General features: G+C 42.2%; 2 pseudogenes; both read left to right on the top strand.

The window, feature by feature from the left end:
- LOC132611956 (uncharacterized) overlaps positions 1-17541 on the top strand; it is a 91155-nt pseudogene extending 73614 nt beyond the window's left edge.
- A 370-nt stretch (positions 17542-17911) lies between these two features.
- LOC132611955 (uncharacterized) lies at positions 17912-22300 on the top strand (annotated as a pseudogene).
- The last annotated feature ends 985 nt before the right edge of the window (positions 22301-23285 follow it).

Here is a 23285-nt window from a genome sequence, read left to right as displayed (position 1 = left end):
CATCGTGATTCCACGTCATACCAAACACTTCACACCAAACAAATTCATAACTGGGATCAGACGCATAGAAGTGTATTGAACAGATTCATAATCGGAGGCAAACGTACTAAACTGTGGCGGACGGATTCGTAGTCAAAGTCAGATGTGCGGAAGTATGTCAGACAAATCTGAGATCGGAGTCAGACGTACAAAGAGGTATCAGCCAGATTCGAAAGCAGAATCAGACGTACAGAAATGTATCAGACGGATTCATATCCAGAATCAGACACACAGAGGCGTGTCAGACAGATTCGTAATCAGAGTCAATCGTACAGAGGTATGTCAAACAGAAACGTATTCAGAATCAGACATACAAAGATTCATCAGACGGGAACATAATCGAATTCAGGAGTACAGAGGCGTAATAGGCAGAGCCTTATCAGAATCGGAAGTGCAGAAGTACAACAGATAGAATCTGGATTAGAATCAGATCACTCCTATTAAGGCTCCAGTGAGTTATGGAAATTTCCCTTTGTCGACATTTCATTATTCTCCTCGACAATTATATCACCGATTATCTCATCGAAACCTGTTCACTCATTCATAACCTTGTTCACCAAGTTGTCATACAAATCGTCTTACGTGTCGCTTATCGACTTTTTCAAGGATTCTGCTTATTCTCATTTCTTATCCTTCATCTTTCCTACTATCCATACTCATTTTCTTTCCAAATATCGTCGCACTAGACTAAGTGGTAACGTAACCAGAGTTTATCTATTATATATAATTTTGACAACATTCGTATCCTCGTCTCTGCTTCGTTTCATGTATTCGGTTTAGTAAAACCTTTTGTCTATCACAACATTAGTCGCCGGGACTCGGCTCTTGATCCATATGGGCACCAGACGAAGATCATACACATACAAACACACACATACATATACATTTACTAATATCTTACTTGCGAACGTCTCCGACCGTTATTCAAATTCGCTCAATTTCTCGAGCAGTATTGCGCTTCTTCTTTTCGCCCATTTAGTCCGCACCGGCCTGCGCAACTCCTGTAAGGGCATTAGTTACTCCGCACATTCTCTTTTCCTTTAGGTTACCCCAAATTTCCATTTATATCTATCATACTTACTCTTGTGAAAAATTTTGCATTACTTCCCAGGGGGGTCACCCATCCCAGAATTACCCTGGCCTTAGCACGCTTAACCTCGAGACTTTCATGCATTTTGACGTGTTAGGGCTAATATAATTTCGTCGATTGCCCCGCACGACCTTTGTCACATAATTTTAGGGCAGATCGGGGTCTTAGTGAATTTTTTTTTTTTGATTTATTTTTGTAGCGGGTCCCACCCCGGTCTAACCATACAATTACCATGCTGCCCTTCTAAATCTTCAATATTCACTGGGGCGGGGACATCTCAGTCGCCCTCACTATTATCCACTGGGTCTTTAATCCTTTTAGACTTCCCGTTTGTCGTTATTGAATAATATTTTTCAGAAATCATATACGCACAGGAAATTCTAGGAAACTCATATACTCATAAATAATCAATCTCGGATCTGACCTGGGGAGCTGCCGTGAGAAGTGTGTCCGTCATCATCCTCATCTGTCTGCCCCCCACCTATCTGGCTCCCGCCATCACTCGCGTCTGAGTCGGAGGAGTATAGAGAACTAGATGATTCCTGGCTCACTGGTGACCAGGGCAAAGGACAAGAGAAATCCATAGTGCTCTCCGAGGTAGCCGGGCTGACATGGGGCTCACTCTCAGAAACAACTAGCGTACCCCAGGAAGTCCTCTCCTCCGTGGTCCCAGAAGAACGATCCGATGGGCCTCTGCCATAACTATCCTCCTCCCTGGAGGTAAGATGCTCTGGAGAAGTCATCGTCGGATCTTCCGAGGGATCTGTATCGTAGACGCCCTCCGCGGAATCCTCTGCTCTGGGGTCAACATCTCCGGAGGAATTGTTACTGGGTCCTCCGAAGGATCGGTATCATAGCTATCCCCCGTAGACTCCTCGGACGGATCAGTCTCAATCGAGTAGCTGGGGCTCCGCCTACTCGGTCCTGGAGACATCCTAGGGGCCTTCTTAGAGCCCCCATCCCCCTCATCAGAAGTCGTCCTCTTCATCCTTTGTCAATCTACAATCACCTGCAGGCAGAGGGTCAGAAACATTTCCCCCAAATACTGACACTTCTGCTCTTTTGGAGCCTCGCTGTAGATACAGCAGTTCGTAAGGGAGAATCATCCTAATCGTACAGCTTTATCGCACGATCTAAGAATCCAAAGAAGGGTAACATCCTAGATGTCCTGTAGCCTCCTGTTTATAGATGTGGTGCACAACACACCGATAAACAAGACTCTACTAGACACGGCCTGTAGACATACCGAGGACTAACCGCTCTGATACCACTTCTGTCACGACCCAACCCCGTAGGCCGTGACTAGTACCCGATCTGGGCACCCAAACACATCTATCCAATGCTATCTCGAATGTTACCAAACACATTCAAGTATAAAACAGAAGTCGTCAAGGCTCTATTCCAGAAATTTTTTTGGCAGAGTTTCCTTTGTTTTACAGACTATCCAAAATAACCCTGCGCACAGAAAATACCAACAAAGGCCAAACCGGCCAACAAAGCAACATATGCGGACCGGCCGCCGCGGCGAATGGGGTCGCCCCAAACACAACATATACACACATCCGTACAGAAAGACCCTAACCCACAAACATATCTACAGGCCTCTAACAGACATACAGAGTCATGTGACGGGACAGGGCCCCGCCATACCCGGAGTTGCCATACATACAGAATATACAGAAGACAGAAGATATATACCAAAAGTACACGCTTCGGATCAAAGGAGCTCTCCAAAATAGCAGAATCTGAGCCCTAGACTGGCGGCGTGTCTCCAAGTGCGTCTGTACCTGCGGGCATGTAGCGCAGCCCCCGAAGAACCGAGGGTCAGTACGAAAAATGTACCGAGTATGTAAAACAGAAACATAACAAACATAATCATAACATGAACCGGAAGCACAGAAGTATAACGGACAGAACCATAGATCAACCGGACGGACAGAATTATGGTCCAGACGGAAGGGCAGAATCACAATCCATACGGACAGGCGGAATCAGAATCCAATCAGACAGACAGAATCATAATAGAGCACAGGCACGTGGTCGCCACTCCTGCCTCTGGCGCCACAGCATATCATGTTTCAGAAGATTTCATATCTTCGAACATCTCCGTCACATAACACATCATATCATAACCACGGTAACCCCGGGGACAGATCACACGCCGGGAAACCGGACACATCATACTTCGTAACATATACACGGTAACCGAGAACGACATATACCACAGTACCCCGGAACCGAACACATCATACTTCGAAATTCATACATGGGACCCGGCCCCCGACAAGGGACTCGGCGGCCCATCCGCACGATATAAACCGGCCCGGGATCCGGTGAAAGGGATCATAGCACATGCACGAACTGATTAATGAGAAACCACATACAAACAGATCATTATACCGACTCAATCAACTGAAGTAGGCCAAATGGCGAGTCCAATCAGAGTATTCGGATAGCGTTCATAACACGCGCTCCTACCCTACTTGGGAAGGCGCGACAGATTATCACCGAAATCAGGTTTTTAGATGTCCAAAACCATTTCGCAAGATTTATATAACAACAGTCATATCATGGTCAAAATGATAGTTCAGATATTTCTTGTGAGAAACGGACAAAAATAAGGCAGTTTAGGCCATACAAGAGGTATCGGGGCTCCGAGGGCCCACCTCGGACCAACTCGAGGCGACATGCGTAAATTACTGATAATAAACCTTATGAGGTCATCCATAGTCATTTGGAAGTATTCCGACTCCGTTTGGGAAGATTGCATACAAAAGTTCACTTCGGGGACAAGTTATAAGGAAAGTGATTCAATCTTACTGAAGGAATTGGAGCGGATTTCCATCTCGAATTCCGAGGAACGGAGTCGTATTTAAGGCTCGCGGCCGAGCCTATTATGTTCAGAACATGCCTAAGAAGGAAGGGGTAGGCTTTACATACCTCGATTGCGCCGTACGCTCGCTTGGCTTCAATTCCAATTTCGTCCAAAATCTAGAAATGGTCAAGTTTACCAATTGTTAATTTCAAACTTTAAGACTCCAAACTTAATACATACTTGCCTACCGAAATTTCGGCAGCATTTCCCCTATACATATAACATCCCCAAAAGTTAAACACAGCCAAACAATCAACACAACCCAACAACAATATCCATAATGACAACAAGTATCTCAAAACACATAATATGGCACAATTTGCCATCTTTCCGTCATAACGTAACATCTTTCATTCCGACCTTACACTTCCAAACCAAACTTATTATTTTCATATTCATCACTCATCAAGATCACTACAACATGATTCAAAGGCATATCATATCGTTTTCACCAAATATACATAAAGTATACACAATATACAAGTTTCCTACCAAAGGCATAATTCACCCACAACTTCCAATCTTTTAGCAAACACGTTCATGATATATTTCTATCTTTCAAATTCATCCATGACAACCATAATTTGCCTCTTAATACTTTCATTTCCATTTTTACATAAGTGACAATAAATTTGCATAATTTCCTACAACAACTTAACAACCATTCTTCCATAACAACTAAAGTCATTATTCTTCCATTCATTTCACAATCACACCATTAACATACTAAATACAACAAATCCATTTTCATTTCAAACTCCTACATCACACGGCCACACACTAAATTTCCCAACTTCCACTAATTCATTCAACTTTCATTTCCAATATAAATTCCATCATAACCACAACTAGAATACAACACCAAATTTTCAACTCATTATACCAATACATCAACATACACACGGCCACTTTCATACAAACACACCCACTTCACAAACTTTCATATTTTCATAAATTCTACTCATTTCTACCTACTACAACATAAACCAAACTTCATAACATAAGAAAATGAATTGATTCTTACCTTTTCTTCAAGTTCTTCACTTGCCACCAAGACTACTTTCTTGCCAAAATAATTATGTCACTTTGTAGAGAATCTTGCACTTAGTAGAGATACAAGAAGATTTGTATTTTTGGATCAAAGATTGGTGAACACAATTTTTTTCTCCCAATTTATTTTCTTGGCCGAAACCTTGGCCCTTTATTTGCTCTCAACTCTTTTTTTTTTCTTGAAGTTTCTTGAATGAGAATGACACATGATCCCTTATTTATTTAATTACCACATGTCTTTAATTAAAACTTGGGCTTGGGCTCCTCTTAATGGGCTATGGCCGGCCACCCTTAACAATTGGGCCTTAATTTTTCATTCCACTATTTTGGCCCAATGACGTATAGATCACATTTTGTAATTCCCGAAACTAGTTTCCAAAATTCCAATTTTGCCCTTGGTCTCCTTTCGTAATTCCACACCAATGTATTCATAGCCAACACATGCATACCAAGCAAGGTCCAAATATAGCTTTATTCATTACAAGTCAAGTTATCTCAAATTGTTTTCGAATATGCAAAAATGCCGGATGTAACATCCTCCCCCCCTTTAAAACATTCGTCCTCGAATGTTAAATTGACCTCATGGGGCGTCATACTCCTTCGGGGGGTTCTTTTTATACTTGTCCTTTGTTGATTTTCCGATATGGATTCTTTACCCATATGATGGAGTAATTCTTCACATCACTGATTCAAATGCCTTCATGATATATTTTCTCATACCCCACATAATCATCGGACCATAAACTATATTCTCGTAACAGACGAATACTTTCCAGACATCATAGTCAATACTATTTCTTGTTGCACTCCTCGATTCCTTACCATATCATCGTGATTCCACGTCATACCAAACACTTCACACCAAACAAATTCATAACTGGGATCAGACGCATAGAAGTGTATTGAACAGATTCATAATCGGAGGCAAACGTACTAAACTGTGGCGGACGGATTCGTAGTCAAAGTCAGATGTGCGGAAGTATGTCAGACAAATCTGAGATCGGAGTCAGACGTACAAAGAGGTATCAGCCAGATTCGAAAGCAGAATCAGACGTACAGAAATGTATCAGACGGATTCATATCCAGAATCAGACACACAGAGGCGTGTCAGACAGATTCGTAATCAGAGTCAATCGTACAGAGGTATGTCAAACAGAAACGTATTCAGAATCAGACATACAAAGATTCATCAGACGGGAACATAATCGAATTCAGGAGTACAGAGGCGTAATAGGCAGAGCCTTATCAGAATCGGAAGTGCAGAAGTACAACAGATAGCATCTGGATTAGAATCAGATCACTCCTATTAAGGCTCCAGTGAGTTATGGAAATTTCCCTTTGTCGACATTTCATTATTCTCCTCGACAATTATATCACCGATTATCTCATCGAAACCTGTTCACTCATTCATAACCTTGTTCACCAAGTTGTCATACAAATCGTCTTACGTGTCGCTTATCGACTTTTTCAAGGATTCTGCTTATTCTCATTTCTTATCCTTCATCTTTCCTACTATCCATACTCATTTTCTTTCCAAATATCGTCGCACTAGACTAAGTGGTAACGTAACCGGAGTTTATCTATTATATATAATTTTGACAACATTCGTATCCTCGTCTCTGCTTCGTTTCATGTATTCGGTTTAGTAAAACCTTTTGTCTATCACAACATTAGTCGCCGGGACTCGGCTCTTGATCCATATGGGCACCAGACGAAGATCATACACATACAAACACACACATACATATACATTTACTAATATCTTACTTGCGAACGTCTCCGACCGTTATTCAAATTCGCTCAATTTCTCGAGCAGTATTGCGCTTCTTCTTTTCGCCCATTTAGTCCGCACCGGCCTGCGCAACTCCTGTAAGGGCATTAGTTACTCCGCACATTCTCTTTTCCTTTAGGTTACCCAAAATTTCCATTTATATCTATCATACTTACTCTTGTGAAAAATTTTGCATTACTTCCCAGGGGGGTCACCCATCCCAGAATTACCTTGGCCTTAGCACGCTTAACCTCGAGACTTTCATGCATTTTGACGTGTTAGGGCTAATATAATTTCGTCGATTGCCCCGCACGACCTTTGTCACATAATTTTAGGGCAGATCGGGGTCTTAGTGAATTTTTATTTTTGATTTATTTTTGTAGCGGGTCCCACCCCGGTCTAACCATACAATTACCATGCTGCCCTTCTAAATCTTCAATATTCACTGGGGCGGGGACATCTCAGTCGCCCTCACTATTATCCACTGGGTCTTTAATCCTTTTAGACTTCCCGTTTGTCGTTATTGAATAATATTTTTCAGAAATCATATACGCACAGGAAATTCTAGGAAACTCATATACTCATAAATAATCAATCTCGGATCTGACCTGGGGAGCTGCCGTGAGAAGTGTGTCCGTCATCATCCTCATCTGTCTGCCCCCCACCTATCTGGCTCCCGCCATCACTCGCGTCTGAGTCGGAGGAGTATAGAGAACTAGATGATTCCTGGCTCACTGGTGACCAGGGCAAAGGACAAGAGAAATCCATAGTGCTCTCCGAGGTAGCCGGGCTGACATGGGGCTCACTCTCAGAAACAACTAGCGTACCCCAGGAAGTCCTCTCCTCCGTGGTCCCAGAAGAACGATCCGATGGGCCTCTGCCATAACTATCCTCCTCCCTGGAGGTAAGATGCTCTGGAGGAGTCATCGTCGGATCTTCCGAGGGATCTGTATCGTAGACGCCCTCCGCGGAATCCTCTGCTCTGGGGTCAACATCTCCGGAGGAATTGTTACTGGGTCCTCCGAAGGATCGGTATCATAGCTATCCCCCGTAGACTCCTCGGACGGATCAGTCTCAATCGAGTAGCTGGGGCTCCGCCTACTCGGTCCTGGAGACATCCTAGGGGCCTTCTTAGAGCCCCCATCCCCCTCATCAGAAGTCGTCCTCTTCATCCTTTGTCAATCTACAATCACCTGCAGGCAGAGGGTCAGAAACATTTCCCCCAAATACTGACACTTCTGCTCTTTTGGAGCCTCGCTGTAGATACAGCAGTTCGTAAGGGAGAATCATCCTAATCGTACAGCTTTATCGCACGATCTAAGAATCCAAAGAAGGGTAACATCCTAGATGTCCTGTAGCCTCCTGTTTATAGATGTGGTGCACAACACACCGATAAACAAGACTCTACTAGACACGGCCTGTAGACATACCGAGGACTAACCGCTCTGATACCACTTCTGTCACGACCCAACCCCGTAGGCCGTGACTAGTACCCGATCTGGGCACCCAAACACATCTATCCAATGCTATCTCGAATGTTACCAAACACATTCAAGTATAAAACAGAAGTCGTCAAGGCTCTATTCCAGAAATTTTTTTGGCAGAGTTTCCTTTGTTTTACAGACTATCCAAAATAACCCTGCGCACAGAAAATACCAACAAAGGCCAAACCGGCCAACAAAGCAACATATGCGGACCGGCCGCCGCGGCGAATGGGGTCGCCCCAAACACAACATATACACACATCCGTACAGAAAGACCCTAACCCACAAACATATCTACAGGCCTCTAACAGACATACAGAGTCATGTGACGGGACAGGGCCCCGCCATACCCGGAGTTGCCATACATACAGAATATACAGAAGACAGAAGATATATACCAAAAGTACACGCTTCGGATCAAAGGAGCTCTCCAAAATAGCAGAATCTGAGCCCTAGACTGGCGGCGTGTCTCCAAGTGCGTCTGTACCTGCGGGCATGTAGCGCAGCCCCCGAAGAACCGAGGGTCAGTACGAAAAATGTACCGAGTATGTAAAACAGAAACATAACAAACATAATCATAACATGAACCGGAAGCACAGAAGTATAACGGACAGAACCATAGATCAACCGGACGGACAGAATTATGGTCCAGACGGAAGGGCAGAATCACAATCCATACGGACAGGCGGAATCAGAATCCAATCAGACAGACAGAATCATAATAGAGCACAGGCACGTGGTCGCCACTCCTGCCTCTGGCGCCACAGCATATCATGTTTCAGAAGATTTCATATCTTCGAACATCTCCGTCACATAACACATCATATCATAACCACGGTAACCCCGGGGACAGATCACACGCCGGGAAACCGGACACATCATACTTCGTAACATATACACGGTAACCGAGAATGACATATACCACAGTACCCCGGAACCGAACACATCATACTTCGAAATTCATACATGGGACCCGGCCCCCGACAAGGGACTCGGCGGCCCATCCGCACGATATAAACCGGCCCGGGATCCGATGAAAGGGATCATAGCACATGCACGAACTGATTAATGAGAAACCACATACATACAGATCATTATACCGACTCAATCAACTGAAGTAGGCCAAATGGCGAGTCCAATCAGAGTATTCGGATAGCGTTCATAACACGCGCCCCTACCCTACTTGGGAAGGCGCGACAGATTATCACCGAAATCAGGTTTTTAGATGTCCAAAACCATTTCGCAAGATTTATATAACAACAGTCATATCATGGTCAAAATGATAGTTCAGATATTTCTTGTGAGAAACGGACAAAAATAAGGCAGTTTAGGCCATACAAGAGGTATCGGGGCTCCGAGGGCCCACCTCGGACCAACTCGAGGCGACATGCGTAAATTACTGATAATAAACCTTATGAGGTCATCCATAGTCATTTCGAAGTATTCCGACTCCGTTTGGGAAGATTGCATACAAAAGTTCACTTCGGGGACAAGTTATAAGGAAAGTGATTCAATCTTACTGAAGGAATTGGAGCGGATTTCCATCTCGAATTCCGAGGAACGGAGTCGTATTTAAGGCTCGCGGCCGAGCCTATTATGTTCAGAACATGCCTAAGAAGGAAGGGGTAGGCTTTACATACCTCGATTGCGCCGTACGCTCGCTTGGCTTCAATTCCAATTTCGTCCAAAATCTAGAAATGGTCAAGTTTACCAATTGTTAATTTCAAACTTTAAGACTCCAAACTTAATACATACTTGCCTACCGAAATTTCGGCAGCATTTCCCCTATACATATAACATCCCCAAAAGTTAAACACAGCCAAACAATCAACACAACCCAACAACAATATCCATAATGACAACAAGTATCTCAAAACACATAATATGGCACAATTTGCCATCTTTCCGTCATAACGTAACATCTTTCATTCCGACCTTACACTTCCAAACCAAACTTATTATTTTCATATTCATCACTCATCAAGATCACTACAACATGATTCAAAGGCATATCATATCATTTTCACCAACTATACATAAAGTATACACAATATACAAGTTTCCTACCAAAGGCATAATTCACCCACAACTTCCAATCTTTTAGCAAACACGTTCATGATATATTTCTATCTTTCAAATTCATCCATGACAACCATAATTTGCCTCTTAATACTTTCATTTCCATTTTTACATAAGTGACAATAAATTTGCATAATTTCCTACAACAACTTAACAACCATTCTTCCATAACAACTAAAGTCATTATTCTTCCATTCATTTCACAATCACACCATTAACATACTAAATACAACAAATCCATTTTCATTTCAAACTCCTACATCACACGGCCACACACTAAATTTCCCAACTTCCACTAATTCATTCAACTTTCATTTCCAATATAAATTCCATCATAACCACAACTAGAATACAACACCAAATTTTCAACTCATTATACCAATACATCAACATACACACGACCACTTTCATACAAACACACCCACTTCACAAACTTTCATATTTTCATAAATTCTACTCATTTCTACCTACTACAACATAAACCAAACTTCATAACATAAGAAAATGAATTGATTCTTACCTTTTCTTCAAGTTCTTCACTTGCCACCAAGACTACTTTCTTGCCAAAATAATTATGTCACTTTGTAGAGAATCTTGAACTTAGTAGAGATACAAGAAGATTTGTATTTTTGGATCAAAGATTGGTGAACACAATTTTTTTCTCCCAATTTATTTTCTTGGCCGAAACCTTGGCCCTTTATTTGCTCTCAACTCTTCTTTTTTTTTTTCTTGAAGTTTCTTGAATGAGAATGACACATGATCCCTTATTTATTTAATTACCACATGTCTTTAATTAAAACTTGGGCTTGGGCTCCTCTTAATGGGCTATGGCCGGCCACCCTTAACAATTGGGCCTTAATTTTTCATTCCACTATTTTGGCCCAATGACGTATAGATCACATTTTGTAATTCCCGAAACTAGTTTCCAAAATTCCAATTTTGCCCTTGGTCTCCTTTCGTAATTCCACACCAATGTATTCATAGCCAACACATGCATACCAAGCAAGGTCCAAATATAGCTTTATTCATTACAAGTCAAGTTATCTCAAATTGTTTTCGAATATGCAAAAATGCCGGATGTAACATCCTCCCCCCCCCCCCTTTAAAACATTCGTCCTCGAATGTTAAATTGACCTCATGGGGCGTCATACTCCTTCGGGGGGTTCTTTTTATACTTGTCCTTTGTTGATTTTCCGATATGGATTCTTTACCCATATGATGGAGTAATTCTTCACATCACTGATTCAAATGCCTTCATGATATATTTTCTCATACCCCACATAATCATCGGACCATAAACTATATTCTCGTAACAGACGAATACTTTCCAGACATCATAGTCAATACTATTTCTTGTTGCACTCCTCGATTCCTTACCATATCATCGTGATTCCACGTCATACCAAACACTTCACACAAAATGGATTCATAACTGGGATCAGACGCATAGAAGTGTATTGAACAGATTCATAATCGGAGGCAAACGTACTAAACTGTGGCGGACAGATTCGTAGTCAAAGTCAGATGTGCGGAAGTATGTCAGACAAATCTGAGATCGGAGTCAGACGTACAAAGAGGTATCAGCCAGATTCGAAAGCAGAATCAGACGTACAGAAATGTATCAGACGGATTCATATCCAGAATCAGACACACAGAGGCGTGTCAGACAGATTCGTAATCAGAGTCAATCGTACAGAGGTATGTCAAACAGAAACGTATTCAGAATCAGACATACAAAGATTCATCAGACGGGAACATAATCGAATTCAGGAGTACAGAGGCGTAATAGGCAGAGCCTTATCAGAATCGGAAGTGCAGAAGTACAACAGATAGAATCTGGATTAGAATCAGATCACTCCTATTAAGGCTCCAGTGAGTTATGGAAATTTCCCTTTGTCGACATTTCATTATTCTCCTCGACAATTATATCACCGATTATCTCATCGAAACCTGTTCACTCATTCATAACCTTGTTCACCAAGTTGTCATACAAATCGTCTTACGTGTCGCTTATCGACTTTTTCAAGGATTCTGCTTATTCTCATTTCTTATCCTTCATCTTTCCTACTATCCATACTCATTTTCTTTCCAAATATCGTCGCACTAGACTAAGTGGTAACGTAACCGGAGTTTATCTATTATATATAATTTTGACAACATTCGTATCCTCGTCTCTGCTTCGTTTCATGTATTCGGTTTAGTAAAACCTTTTGTCTATCACAACATTAGTCGCCGGGACTCGGCTCTTGATCCATATGGGCACCAGACGAAGATCATACACATACAAACACACACATACATATACATTTACTAATATCTTACTTGCGAACGTCTCCGACCGTTATTCAAATTCGCTCAATTTCTCGAGCGGTATTGCGCTTCTTCTTTTCGCCCATTTAGTCCGCACCGGCCTGCGCGACTCCTGTAAGGGCATTAGTTACTCCGCACATTCTCTTTTCCTTTAGGTTACCCCAAATTTCCATTTATATCTATCATACTTACTCTTGTGAAAAAATTTGCATTACTTCCCAGGGGGGTCACCCATCCCAGAATTACCCTGGCCTTAGCACGCTTAACCTCGAGACTTTCATGCATTTTGACGTGTTAGGGCTAATATAATTTCGTCGATTGCCCCGCACGACCTTTGTCACATAATTTTAGGGCAGATCGGGGTCTTAGTGAATTTTTTTTTTTGATTTTTTTTTTGTAGCGGGTCCCACCCCGGTCTAACCATACAATTACCATGCTGCCCTTCTAAATCTTCAATATTCACTGGGGCAGGGACATCTCAGTCGCCCTCACTATTATCCACTGGGTCTTTAATCCTTTTAGACTTCCCGTTTGTCGTTATTGAATAATATTTTTCAGAAATCATATACGCACAGGAAATTCTAGGAAACTCATATACTTATAAATAATCAATCTCGGATCTGACCTGGGGAGCTGCCGTGAGAAGTGTGTCCGTCATCATCCTCATCTGTCTGCCCCCCACCTATCTGGCTCCCGCCATCACTCGCGTCTGAGTCGGAGGAGTATAGAGAACTAGATGATTCCTGGCTCACTGGTGACCAGGGCAAAGGACAAGAGAAATCCATAGTGCTCTCCGAGGTAGCCGGGCTGACATGGGGTTCACTCTCAGAAACAACTAGCGTACCCCAGGAAGTCCTCTCCTCCGTGGTCCCAGAAGAACGATCCGATGGGCCTCTGCCATAACTATCCTCCTCCCTGGAGGTAAGATGCTTTGGAGGAGTCATCGTCGGATCTTCCGAGGGATCTGTATCGTAGACGCCCTCCGCGGAATCCTCTGCTCTGGGGGTCAACATCTCCGGAGGAATTGTTGCTGGGTCCTCCGAAGGATCGGTATCATAGCTATCCCCCGTAGACTCCTCGGACGGATCAGTCTCAATCGAGTAGCTGGGGCTCCGCTTACTCGGTCCTGGAGACATCCTAGGGGCCTTCTTAGAGCCCCCATCCCCCTCATCAGAAGCCGTCCTCTTCATCCTTTGTCAATCTACAATCACCTGCAGGCAGAGGGTCAGAAACATTTCCCCCAAATACTGACACTTCTGCTCTTTTGGAGCCTCGCTGTAGATACAGCAGTTCGTAAGGGAGAATCATCCTAATCGTACAGCTTTATCGCACGATCTAAGAATCCAAAGAAGGGTAACATCCTAGATGTCCTGTAGCCTCCTGTTTATAGATGTAGTGCACAACACACCGATAAACAAGACTCTACTAGACACGGCCTGTAGACATACCGAGGACTAACCGCTCTGATACCACTTCTGTCACGACCCAACCCCGTAGGCCGTGACTAGTACCCGATCTGGGCACCCAAACACATCTATCCAATGCTATCTCGAATGTTACCAAACACATTCAAGTATAAAACAGAAGTCGTCAAGGCTATATTCTAGAAAAATTTTTGGCAGAGTTTCCTTTGTTTTACAGACTATCCAAAATAACCCTGCGCACAGAAAATACCAACAAAGGCCAAACCGGCCAACAAAGCAACATATGCGGACCGGCCGCCGCGGCGAATGGGGTCGCCCCAAACACAACATATACACACATCCGTACAGAAAGACCCTAACCCACAAACATATCTACAGGCCTCTAACAGACATACAGAGTCATGTGACGGGACAGGGCCCCGCCATACCCGGAGTTGCCATACATACAGAATATACAGAAGACAGAAGATATATACCAAAAGTACACGCTTCGGATCAAAGGAGCTCTCCAAAATAGCAGAATCTGAGCCCTAGACTGGCGGCGTGTCTCCAAGTGCGTCTGTACCTGCGGGCATGTAGCGCAGCCCCCGAAGAACCGGGGGTCAGTACGAAAAATGTACCGAGTATGTAAAGCAGAAACATAACAAACATAATCATAACATGAACCGGAAGCACAGAAGTATAACGGACAAAACCATAGATCAACCGGACGGACAGAATTATGGTCCAGACGGACGGGCAGAATCACAATCCATACGGACAGGCGGAATCAGAATCCAATCAGACAGACAGAATCATAATAGAGCACAGGCACGTGGTCGCCACTCCTGCCTCTGGCGCCACAGCATATCATGTTTCAGAAGATTTCATATCTTCGAACATCTCCGTCACATAACACATCATATCATAACCACGGTAACCCCGGGGACAGATCACACGCCGGGAAACCGGACACATCATACTTCGTAACATATACACGGTAACCGAGAACGACATATACCACAGTACCCCGGAACCGAACACATCATACTTCGAAATTCATACATGGGACCCGGCCCCCGACAAGGGACTCGGCGGCCCATCCGCACGATATAAACCGGCCCGGGATCCGGTGAAAGGGATCATAGCACATGCACGAACTGATTAATGAGAAACCACATACATACAGATCATTATACCGACTCAATCAACTGAAGTAGGCCAAATGGCGAGTCCAATCAGAGTATTCGGATAGCGTTCATAACACGCGCCCCTACCCTACTTGGGAAGGCGCGACAGATTATCACCGAAATCAGGTTTTTAGATGTCCAAAACCATTTCGCAAGATTTATATAACAACAGTCATATCATGGTCAAAATGATAATTCAGATATTTCTTGTGAGAAACGAACAAAAATAAGGCAGTTTAGGCCATACAAGAGGTATCGGGGCTCCGAGGGCCCACCTCGGACCAACTCGAGGCGGCATGCGTAAATTACTGATAATAAACCTTATGAGGTCATCCATAGTCATTTCGAAGTATTCCGACTCCGTTTGGGAAGATTGCATACAAAAGTTCACTTCGGGGACAAGTTATAAGGAAAGTGATTCAATCTTACTGAAGGAATTGGAGCGGATTTCCATCTCGAATTCCGAGGAACGGAGTCGTATTTAAGGCTCGCGGCCGAGCCTATTATGTTCAGAACATGCCTAAGAAGGAAGGGGTAGGCTTTACATACCTCGATTGCGCCGTACGCTCGCTTGGCTTCAATTCCAATTTCGTCCAAAATCTAGAAATGGTCAAGTTTACCAATTGTTAATTTCAAACTTTAAGACTCCAAACTTAATACATACTTGCCTACCGAAATTTCGGCAGCATTTCCCCTATACATATAACATCCCCAAAAGTTAAACACAGCCAAACAATCAACACAACCCAACAACAATATCCATAATGACAACAAGTATCTCAAAACACATAATATGGCACAATTTGCCATCTTTCCGTCATAACGTAACATCTTTCATTCCGACCTTACACTTCCAAACGAAACTTATTATTTTCATATTCATCACTCATCAAGATCACTACAACATGATTCAAAGGCATATCATATCGTTTTCACCAAATATACATAAAGTATACACAATATACAAGTTTCCTACCAAAGGCATAATTCACCCACAACTTCCAATCTTTTAGCAAACACGTTCATGATATATTTCTATCTTTCAAATTCATCCATGACAACCATAATTTGCCTCTTAATACTTTCATTTCCATTTTTACATAAGTGACAATAAATTTGCATAATTTCCTACAACAACAACAACCATTCTTCCATAACAACTAAAGTCATTATTCTTCCATTCATTTCACAATCACACCATTAACATACTAAATACAACAAATCCATTTTCATTTCAAACTCCTACATCACACGGCCACACACTAAATTTCCCAACTTCCACTAATTCATTCAACTTTCATTTCCAATATAAATTCCATCATAACCACAACTAGAATACAACACCAAAATTTCAACTCATTATACCAATACATCAACATACACACAGCCACTTTCATACAAACACACCCACTTCACAAACTTCCATATTTTCATAAATTCTACTCATTTCTACCTACTACAACATAAACCAAACTTCATAACATAAGAAAATGAATTGATTCTTACCTTTTCTTCAAGTTCTTCACTTGCCACCAAGACTACTTTCTTGCCAAAATAATTATGTCACTTTGTAGAGAATCTTGCACTTAGTAGAGATACAAGAAGATTTGTATTTTTGGATCAAAGATTGGTGAACACAATTTTTTTCTCCCAATTATTTTCTTGGCCGAAACCTTGGCCCTTTATTTGCTCTCAATTCTTCTTTTTTTTTTCTTGAAGTTTCTTGAATGAGAATGACACATGATCCCTTATTTATTTAATTACCACATGTCTTTAATTAAAACTTGGGCTTGGGCTCCTCTTAATGGGCTATGGCCGGCCACCCTTAACAATTGGGCCTTAATTTTTCATTCCACTATTTTGGCCCAATGACGTATAGATCACATTTTGTAATTCCCGAAACTAGTTTCCAAAATTCCAATTTTGCCCTTGGCCTCCTTTCGTAATTCCACACCAATGTATTCATAGCCAACACATGCATACCAAGCAAGGTCCAAATATAGCTTTATTCATTACAAGTCAAGTTATCTGAAATTTTTTTCGAATATGCAAAAATGCCGGATGTAACATGATTACTTCCACTATTTGCTTTCCACAGTGGGAAAGACATTCGCAGAAGCAATTAAAGTTGGGGAAATGGTTGAAAATGGCATAAAGTCCGGCAAAATTGTGAGTCAGGTAGCACTCAAGGCTACCACCCAAGCAATTCAAAATGGGTCTGGTGGTTTTGGAAATCGAAAAAAAGAATGAGGAAGGATCCATGATGGCATCAGGGTCCAGTGCTGCTCCAAGGGGGACAAACCACCAAATCTTACGAGGACAATCCAACTCACCTCAACATTTTTATCCGCATCAGGATCCCCACTACTCAATTGCTCCACCCCAATATATGGTTTTCAACACCCAGGCATATGCCCGACCTCCTCAACGCCAATAATGGAGGGCGCCTGCTCCACAAGGCTTTCGTCCCCAACAACAAAATCTTCAAGCACCTTATAATCCACGCCCTAAGACTGATTATGTAAGAGAACAAAGACAGAGGGAAAATTTCACCCCAATTAGAGAATCATACACAAGCCTGTTGCGGAAATTGATACAATTGGGTTTGATTGAACCTATCATGTCGTATAATGTCAACCCAAATGCAAAAGGTTTTGACCCCACTGTCAAGTATCATTCTAACGCTCAGGGTCATAGCACAGAAAATTGTTTTACTTTGAAGAGAGCCATTGAGAAGCTAATTGATGACAAAGCAATTGTAATACATGACGAAGAGGCTCCGAATGTCACCAACAACCCACTTCCTGCTCATAACAATGCTCATGTTATTGGGATGATCTGTGACGATAAGGAATACAAGCAAACAGGCAAAACAATAATGGAAATTGACACCTTAAAAGAAGGGTTGGGTATGGTGACAAAGTCTGCACAAGAAGCATCGTTGTGTGTAAAAGGTGCAAGTTCTAATGCGAATCTCAAAGGCTCGGGGAAGTTGATATTGTATGTTCCTGGAGCCACAAAGAAAAAAGAGACATTAGTAACTGGACCAAAATTATATGTTTCTAGTGGTTTTCCCAAGTTTGGTCAAAACCAGAATGGTTTAGGAAAGATGACAAAACTAATTGTGATAAAGCACACGACACAAATTCCAGTGACAAACATGAAAACTGTCCCATGGAACTACAACAAAACCACTGTGACTTACAAAGGCAAGGAGATTGTTGAAGAAATAGATGAAACTGGTGGCTTAACGCGTTCTGGAAGGTGTTATGCTCCAGAAGAATTAAGGAGAGCCAGACAAGCCAGGGATAGCCAATTTCCGGTGAAAAAACCTATCACTGAAGAAGAAGCTGAAGAGTTCATAAAGAAGATGAAAGTTCAGGATTACTCTATTGTTGATCAGTTGAGAAAAACTCCTGCTCAGATTTCATTGCTATCTTTGCTCATACATTCTAAAGAGCACTGTCAAGCATTGATTAGAATTCTGAATGAGGCACATGTTTCAGACAAAACAACTGTAAGTCACCTGGAAAAGATGGCCAATAGAATATTTGAGGTGAATAGAATCACTTTCACCGACGATGAGTTGCCTGTGGAAGGAGCTGGACATAATAAGGCTTTGCATTTAACTGTCAAATGTGAAGAACATTATGTGAAAAGAGTCATGATTGATGGAGGCTCGGGTGTGGACATTTGCCCCCTCTCTACTTTGCAAAGTTTGAAAATCAGCACAGATAGAATTCGTACTAACAATGTGTGTGTTCGAGCTTTCGATGGCGCAAAAAGAGACACCATTGGTGAGATTGATCTTACTTTAAAAATTGGACCTGCTGATTTTGGGATCACATTCCAAGTTATAGACATGGACACTTCCTACAACTTGCTTTTAGGAAGGCCATGGATCCATGCAGCCAGAGAGGTGCCATCTACTTTACACCAAGTGGTCAAGTTTGAATATGAGAAACAAGAAATTATTGTTCACGGTGAAGATGATCTTTCAATATATAGAGACCCTTCTGTCCCATGTGTCGAGGCCAAGGAAGGTTGTGAATCCCTCATATTTCAGACCTTTGAAATAGTGGCAGCTGATCAGTTTATGGAAGGGAAGCCTATCTTAGAGCCTCGTCTATCCTCTACTTCAGTCATGGTGGCTACACAAATGCTGCAAAATGGTTATGAGCCAGGAAAGGGCTTGGGGGTGTCATTACAAGGAATTGTTGACCCGATCTCTCCATTTGGTAATCAAGATACTTTTGGTTTGGGTTTTAGGCCAACTAATGCTGACAGAAAATGGGCAAAAGAGCAGAAAAATAAGGTTTGGAAATTGCCAAAGCCCATTCCCCACATTGCCAAGTCTTTTACTAGGTCACGTCTTGAAGAGGATAAGGACATGTCTGTCCAAGATGACGTGGACGAAATATGTCAAGGTCTCAAAGAAATGTTCTATGGAGTAAACATGGTTCAGATTGGGGAAGGCCCTAGTCATGCAGATGTGCAACGTATTGGCCCAGAAGTCAAGCTCGCCAACTGGGAAGCTACTCCTCTCCCCACAAAGAAGGAGTCTTGGTAGTTTATTTTGCTGTTTTTTCTATATTTGGATTATTCTCTGGGTGGTAATCCAAATAGTTTATTTGCTATGCTCTAATGTTAACCCTTCTATCCTTTCCAATTCAATAAAATGAAGTTCCAGTTTCTTAGTCAATTCTATCTTCTCTTTTTCCCTAATGTTGTTATTTAATTTCATTTCAGTTTCGTTAACGCCGGCTCTAATAACATGACATGCATGCGGAATTCACGTCCAGATCTTAAAGAGCTGTCTAATCAATCTCGAACCAATGAATCAATAGGTTGACGAATATGATGAAGAAGAGGCTTTTGAAGAAATAAAAAGGGAACTGGATCAATTTGAGAATAAGCCTAAGCCTAATCTAAATGAAACCGAGGAAATTAATTTGGGAACTTCTGATGAAACTAGAGAAACAAAGATAAGCATTCATGCCGAACAAAAGACCAGAGATGACATAATCCAGGTTTTGTTTGAATATAAAGATGTGTTTGCTTGGTCTTATGATGACATGCCGGGTTTGAACGTTGATCTGGTAGTGCACAAACTTCCAACATACCCTGATTTCCCACCAGTCCAACAAAAGCAAAGAAAATTTAAGAAAGAGGTAAGTGATAAGATTAAAGAGGAAATCATGAAGCAATTGAGTGCAAATGTGATCAGGGTCGTCCGATTTACTACATGGCTAGCAAATGTTGTGCCCGTACCAAAGAAGGATGGGAAAACCAGAGTTTGTGTTGACTATAGAGATTTGAACAAAGCCAGTCCAAAGGACAACTTTCCTTTGCCTAACATCCACATTCTTGTTGACAATTGTGCCAAACACGAGATTCAATCTTTTGTGGATTGTTATGCTGGGTATCACCAAATTTTGATGGATGAAGAGGATGCAGAAAATACCGCCTTCACCAGCCCATGGGGGACTTACTGTTACAGGGTTATGTCATTTGGTTTGAAGAACGCAGGGGCAACTTATATGAGAGCTATGACTACTATTTTGCACGACATGATGCATAAAGAAATCGAAGTGTATGTCGATGATGTGATCATTAAGTCCAAAACTCAAGCTGACCATGTGCGTGATCTGAGAAAGTTCTTTGAAAGATTGCGGAAGTACAACCTCAAGCTCAATCCAGCCAAGTGTGCATTTGGAGTTCCATCTGGGAAACTTCTAGGGTTTATAGTTAGTCGGCGAGGAATTGAATTAGACCCCTCCAAGATAAAAGCCATTCGGGAATTACCGCCCCCGAAGAACAGAACTGAAGTCATGAGTCTTCTTGGTAGGTTGAACTACATCAGTAGGTTCATCGCTCAGCTCACCACTACATGTGAGCCCATATTCAAGCTGTTGAAGAAGGATGCTGCTGTCAAGTGGACAGACGAGTGTCAAGAGGCTTTTGATAAGATTAAGGAATATTTATCTAACCCTCCAGTGCTTGTCCCGCCAGAACCGGGTAGGCCTTTGTTTTTGTATCTATCAGTGATGGATAACTCCTTTGGTTGCGTTCTAGGACAACATGATGCCACAGGCAAGAAGGAACAAGCGATCTATTATTTGAGCAAGAAGTCACAAGCTATGAGGTAAAATACACATTTTTAGAAAGAACGTGTTGTGCTTTGACTTGGGTCGCCCAGAAACTGAAGCACTATCTTTCATCCTATACGACTCACCTTATATCTCGAATGGATCCTTTGAAGTATATCTTTCAGAAACCTATGCCGAGTGGAAGGTTAGCAAAGTGGCAGATTTTACTTACGGAGTTTGACATTGTCTATGTCACCCGCACCGCTATAAAAGCACAAGCATTGGCCGATCATTTGGCAGAAAACCCAGTTGACGATGAGTATGAGCCTTTGAATACTTACTTTCCTGACGAAGAGATTAATTCAGTTGAGGAAGAAGTTCACGATGACAGTCATGTCTGGAAATTATACTTTGATGGAGCGGTCAACATTAAAGGTGTCGGGATTGGGGCAATTCTTATTTCACCAATGGGGCATCATTATCCCGGCACGGCACGACTTCGTTTCTTTTGTACCAATAATACAGCGGAATATGAAGCTTGCATAATGGGTTTAAACATGGCAATACATCTGGATGCACATGAATTAATAGTATTTGGAGATTCTGACTTACTCATTCGGCAGGCTCAGGGTGAATGGGAAACTCGAGACATCAAGCTCATTCCGTACAAACAATGTTTGGAGGGCCTTAGCAAAAGGTTTAAGTCAATTGAGTTCAGATATATTCCCAGATTTCACAATGAGTTGGCTGATGCTTTGGCCACTTTAGCCTCAATGCTTCCATACCCAGGCAATGCTTACATTAATCCGTTGGAGATTCAGATTATGGATCAACATGGTTATTGCAATACAATTGAAGTAGAGCCAGATGGTGAGCCATGGTATCACGATATCAAAAGATTCTTAAAAACACAACAATAACCAATACATGCCGACGGAGATCAAAAAAGAACTATCAGGCGACTTTCCAATGGTTTCTTTCTGAGTGGGGAGATCTTATACAAAAGGACCCCAGATTTGAATTTGTTGAGATGTGTGAATACCCAAGAAGCTGAAATGATCATGAATGAAGTGCACTCCGGAGTATGTGGCCCGCACATGAACGGTTATGTTCTAGCAAAGAAGATTCTTCGAGCAGGATACTATTGGCTTACCATGGAGCGAGATTGTTTTCGCTTTGTTCGCAAGTGTCATCAATGCCAAATTCACAGTGACAAAATTCATTCTCCCCCGTCGGAGTTGCACCCTATGTCTGCTCCTTGGCCCTTCGTAGCTTGGGGGATAGATGATTTTGGGCCAATTGAGCCAAAAGCTTCTAATGGGCACAGATTCATTCTAGTTGCCATTGACTACTTCACCAAATGGGTAGAAGCTGTTACGTTCAAATCAGTCACTAAGAAAGCAGTGGTAGACTTTGTTCACTCTAACATCATATGTCGTTTTGGTATACCAAAGACCATTATCACGGACAATGCGGCCAACCTTAATAGTCATCTCATGAAGGAGGTATGTGAGCAATTTAAAATTGTGCATCACAACTCTACCCCTTATCGACCCAAAGCCAATGGAGCTGTTGAAGCTGCAAACAAAAACATAAAGAAGATCCTCAGGAAGATGGTACAAGGATCCAGGCAATGGCAAGAGAAATTGCCTTTTGCTCTTTTAGGGTACCGCACGACAATCCGCACGTCTGTTGGCGCAACTCCTTACTTATTGGTTTATGGAACTGAGGCAGTCATACCAGCAGAAGTAGAGATCCCCTCTCTTCGAATCATTGTTGAAGCAGAGATTGATGACACTGAATGGGTCAAGTCTAGAATAGAACAATTATCGTTAATCGATGAAAAGCGGTTGACAGCAGTTTGTTTTGGCCAGTTATACCAGCAAAGGATGGCTCGCGCTTACA

Source organism: Lycium barbarum, chromosome 9 (assembly GCF_019175385.1).
Source record: "Lycium barbarum isolate Lr01 chromosome 9, ASM1917538v2, whole genome shotgun sequence".
NCBI classification, from domain to species: domain Eukaryota; kingdom Viridiplantae; phylum Streptophyta; class Magnoliopsida; order Solanales; family Solanaceae; genus Lycium; species Lycium barbarum.
Note: the sequence above shows the minus strand (reverse complement) of the source record. Positions and strands in the feature narration are given on the sequence as shown.